Raw genomic sequence first — 5,654 nt, 5'->3', positions numbered from 1 at the left:
TCATGCTCGCAATACTTGCTTCAAATGCAAGTTCAAGCTCAACTAAAGTGTTCAAATACCCTCACATGAAGAATGATTCCATATTCACACACAATGGATTGCAATTTAAAGCTCTGGAATCAAATGCGACGTTCACACTAACAAAGAGGAACATGATGCATGATTTCATCCATAGGTTTGTCCGTATTTTCCAATCAACCCTTGTTTCAGCTCACTCAAGATCAAAAAGGTCTTTTCAAGGCTTGTAATGGGGCTGAGTGCAAAGGTATGGTCATTTAGGCTTAGTGACTTCTATCCTCATGAAATGTGGTGTGCCCAACACTTCCTTTCCTCTTCTTTATCAGTCTCATTCAAGCTCAAATGTCACCCATTATTCACTTTCCATGGACTGTTGGAAACCACATTTTCTTTTTATTTTTACAACTTTATTCCACAACTTTTTCATTCGTTTCTTCTTTATCTGTTTTTTTAAATGGAGGGGTTCCATTTTTCTCAAAACCATAGGTCAAAGGGGACTTTCTTACACTTTTTGATTTACCTTCTCTTTTCACCACACCCCCAACTTAGGCTTTTGGCCTAAGTTGGCTATTCACACAAACCACAAATCATGATGATTATGGGTAATGGGTCAAGAAAGGTCACTATTTCATCAAGTTTCTTCCAAGAAAAGGCTAAGGCTCAAAAGGTGCTCAAACGGGGTTCACACACTCACAAGGTAGGCCACAAAAGAGGTATAATGTCAAATTGTTTCACACTCTTCAAAGCTGCCTAAGATCATATCAAGAGATTGCATCACTTAGTAAACCTGACCAACGGGGCAAATTCTAGGTGTCATCACACATGGTTCACGGTAAGCTCATCACACAAGGCATTGCCACCAATGTCAAACAAGACTCCACAATTTCCCTAAGTGTGCAATGTTCATCACAAGAGACTCAATTCGATACTTGGTTAGTCACAACGAGATGCAAAGAGTTCACATATTGTCTATGCAACTTCATTTGGCCTCATCATAGCCGCACATTCATTTTTGTTCGATTATGAGCACTATTCAAGTCATCAGTATTGATCAAATCAATACTCAAATTTGCAAGAGAACATCCACATTTAACACAAACAAGAGGCGGCACAATTTTTTTGGAAGGGTCCAAAAATCATTTACAATTCAAAACAAGGAGCCACAAAAATAGTGTAACACACAATTCAAAACTCAAAACCCAAATATATACACAAAACAAGAGAGTCACAAAAGGTGGGCCTCACCCCACCACAAATAAAATCATTTGTCCTCAAATGCAAACAAAAATATCCAAAAGTCAAAATAAAGTAAGACAGAGAGGGACGTAAAGAAGGGGTCCTGTCTACACAGTCGCTCCACCTATCTGGGCATCAATGCCCGGTGCATCAGTTTGATCTTGGGCATCAGTTCTAGGAGTAGTGCCCTGATCTCGGGCTTCAGTACCCGTAGTCACCTCAGAAGGAATAGCAGGTGTACTAGGATTCGCCAAGGGTGTATCTGCCAAAGAATCCTACACAACTGCATCTACCATGGCCTCCTCAGTCTCAGTAAAGCCGTCATATGAGGCTTCCTCAGCCACCTCGAGCATCTCCTCATCAGTCACCGCCGTAGACTCAGGATCAACTGCCTCTTCAACTCTAACCTCATTTCTGGTGGTAGCCGGAGGCATATTTGGTGCCTCTGGGATATCCACCATCCCGAAGATCATGGATATATCAGTGGACTTCAGCTGATGCACATCACTCCTTAACACAGCAATAGCGGCCTTTAAGGTCGTCACCTCCTCGGTGGCCCCTTGGCCACACTCACACACCGCTATCCTTGTCGCGAAGGCATCAATGGCAGCGCTCAAAGATGTCATAGCATCATCTAGGGCAGTCTGAATCATGCTCGGAATGGAGGCCTCTAGTTCAACAGCCCAATGATCAGAAGAATGGGAAAGCTGCCCCATCCAGAGCGGGGTCCAGGAAACAGCAACAACAACAGGTCTAGGAGGCAGTGCAGCAGCAGAAGAACCTGGAGTGTCAGAAGGTACAACACAAGGAGTACCTGAAGGCCCATGGGCCGGAGTAGGCAACGATGCCTCTGCAGGTAGTGAGTCTGTGTCTACAACCGGGGAAGAGTCCATCGGGGTTGCCTTCTTCTTCTTTCCACCTCATCGTTCAAATATTCTTCTTCGATCCTCCAGATATCAGTAGAGGATGTGGGAATCACTTCCACATCTTTTTTGCATCTCTCGAAACTCGAGCCCATTTGCATCCCTCATGACCATATCATATGCTATAATCATCCCCAGATTTGGCCCCGTCTCATTTTGGGAGGGCAAGATCGTGCTGCTGATGAAGCCAAACCAATACCTCGCTGCTACATTTAAGTCTTTCTTTTCTAATAGAGCCCCTGCCTCCAACTAGTTCAGAGTGCCAACAGATATCAACGGAGCTAACCACTTCTTCATGTTGTCCAGCATCTTTGTCCTGATCATATACAGGCAGTGATATGCTCAAATTACACCTCCCTAAAGAAGTGTAAGCGATCGTTATCGAGTAAAGAACCCAACTAGGGTGTATGTGTTCCCCATAAGCTCATAACGCAGTAATCCTAGTAATAGCAATCATTTCCTACTGTATCACATGCAAAGTGGTAAGTTATGTATCTCAAATTCCTTGGTCCGGCAACTAGAGAATTCACCCCGCACCTTGGTCCGGCTACGTGTGTATAATTTACTAACCCTTACCTTTACCTCATATTAGACATCACATCAATGTATGGCTTAGTTTTCACCCTCGCACCAATTGACATTAGACTATTAGATAGTATCAAACTAAATCTATGTCGATATTTCTTTTCTCATTAACTACCTCCTTGGTCCGGCTAGTAGCAACAAGGCGAGTTCTAACGTTTGAAACCGCTAAAAGGACTTCTAAACGAAAGAATTATCAATGCATGAAATAACACTATTCAAGAATTACTTAGTTACTATTCATACTTTGTTAATCGCTCATGGTTTCCACAACCCTAGTTGTGGATTTAGTTACCCATAGTAGCAAGAACACAATTCATATTTGTAGAAGAAGAATTCATGAACTTACGTAATGAGAAGAAGAAATCCAAAAACCCAACGTGAATTTCAAAGTTAAAATCTTCAAAACGAACTTAGGAAATCAAGAATTGCTAGAGTCACAAGCTAATCTCCAAATCCAAAAACTAGAACTAAAATAATAGTGTATAACCTCTAAAAATGAGGTTTACATGCCCTATATATAGAAAAACATGTCCCAAATAAAAAGGAAATGAAATAAGGAAATAAAGTTTCTGGACGTTGTTTCGATCTACGACACTGACCTACGGACCGTGGACTGACCTACGATCAGTAGGTTCCTTCCGTGGTTTGGGACTTAGGCAATTTCCCAAAACTCAAAATCTCCAACTCTCAGTAACAATCGACAGATCAGCAGGACAGTCCGTGGATCCTCCTCCCTAGCTCCGTACTTAAACTTTCTAAATCAGGTACTGGAACCCCCTTCTCTGAATCATTTGATGGAACTGCAGGACGGCCCGTAGGTCGACCTACGGTCTATCATTTGTAAACGTGGTTCCACATTTGGTCAAGAATTCCCTGATTTTCCTTCATGCCTTGCCTGTCCATCTACGCCTACTGCCTACGGAACGTGACTAGACCTACAGTCCGTAGGTCACGTCCGTAGATGCCTTTTTCAACACAATTCTTTAGTTGTGTCTCTCTACTTCCGCGTACGAACTTATTTCCTGCAGACATGATAAAAACACATTAATACCAATACAAAATGGCCCTCGACACACACAAATCTTAAGTGAAATGTATTAAAAATACCGTAAACTCATGGTAAATCAACACCCTCAACTTAAATTCGTTGTTTTTCCTCAAGCGACGCACTAAGACTCTAAACGACACTTGTATAGAAGCAAACATTCACGCACAAGCAATCACATGGCTTTCTATCCCGACTCGCTTTTTGAGTGCAAATCTTTTCTCTTAGACTCAATAAGCTAACTAATGCGGATCAAGATATAACAAAGATCGACCAATAGACACACAACATACACTGTTTTACTATCACCAAGGTACCAACTCTCCGACAATGTAACTAGTGCCTTTACTTCAAAAGAAATCCCTTTTTCACACAATGAATATGATTTTGACTACAAGGATTCATTCAACACTCACTCTTTGAAGTAACTTCAAGTACAGTTAGTGCTCAATGCCATAGACTTGCCCTTATTTTCACTGCTTAGACTCTCCAAACTAGTTGCTAGGATCACTATACGACTTTCTTAGCTTGTAACGTAGGCTCAGGGTCAGGTGTGGTACATTTGGGTACTTTTTAGTGACTTTCTGCCCTCCTTGACATTACATTAGGTTTTTTACCTCTTTTTGCCCTATTTTTGACATCCTACCTTTTTACCTTCTTTCCCTCAACTCTTTTCACCATAGATGTGACTTTTGACTTTGTAGCTCTTTATTTTCCACTTTCTTCTTTTTCTTGCATTTTATTTTATTCTTTATTTTCAACACTTTTATTTTTCTTCTTTTGCTTCTTTGGCACAAAGTCACATCCTCTTCTATCTTTTCTTTTTCTCTTTTCAACACCAAACTCTTTTTATTCCCATTTTTCTTTCGGTTTCCTCTTTCATATCCACCCTCAACTTATGGATTTTTTATTAGTTGAGGTGCACAATATCCGATGTCGAACTAGGGCCAAGATTGAGGTAACTTTTGCATTAGCCACCCTCAACTTAGGCTTTTGGCCTAAGTTAAGATGCACATTTCCAAGGAGGGACCGGAGCCAAAACAATAGATTACGAGAAGGTGAGTTAAGGGTTTAGAAAGAAATGGTCTATTTCAGGCTCAAAGCATTTGGATCAATGGGAAAATTTATTTCATTTGGTTGGATGCTTTTAGGCAACTAGTGGACTTATTAGAACAAGGGCCTATGATCACTTCCTAGCCTCTAGCGTAGATTATCTTAGCAGGACTAACCGGGCAAGTTCTACATTGACACAAACCTTTCTGAACAATTCAACTCATCTCACTCATTCTTGGCACATTGTTACATTATCAGATTATCAGTTACCCAGTTCAAGTTTAGCTTAAGTCATGAGGTCAAGTTGGTTCATTATCATGTCATATTAAGAGCCAACACATTCAACTCATTCTAGCCTACAAATTTTAGCACATATAACAATTTTTAGACGGGTATCATTTTTCATTCTTGACTATGCCATCATACCTCATTCTTTCTCATGCTTCTACACATACAATCCTAACACATGCCAGTTCAACAGAAATTTAAAACAGTCTCTTAAGGGAAAAGAACACAAGCAAGAAAACCCCAAGAGAGGATTATGAGTTGGGTTACTCAGACTTCACCCTATCACTCACAACCCGTTTACCCCACCCCTAATAAATTAGAGTGCAATTGTCCCCAATACACAAAAAGTAAAGAATAAAGGATCAGGTGAAGCAAACCTGTGGCGCATAGCGCCGAAGACCTATCAACAAGTAGGTTGGTCCTGTTTCTCGGAGCCCGCTGGATTAACATTTGGGTCACCCTCAGTAGTGCCCGCATAAACTATCACTGCACCATCAATAGTGCTA

Source organism: Solanum tuberosum, unplaced genomic scaffold (genome assembly GCF_000226075.1).
Source record: "Solanum tuberosum cultivar DM 1-3 516 R44 unplaced genomic scaffold, SolTub_3.0 scf00014, whole genome shotgun sequence".
NCBI classification, from domain to species: Eukaryota; Viridiplantae; Streptophyta; class Magnoliopsida; order Solanales; family Solanaceae; genus Solanum; species Solanum tuberosum.
The sequence above is the reverse complement of the archived record's forward strand: the minus strand, read 5'-3'. Positions refer to the sequence as shown.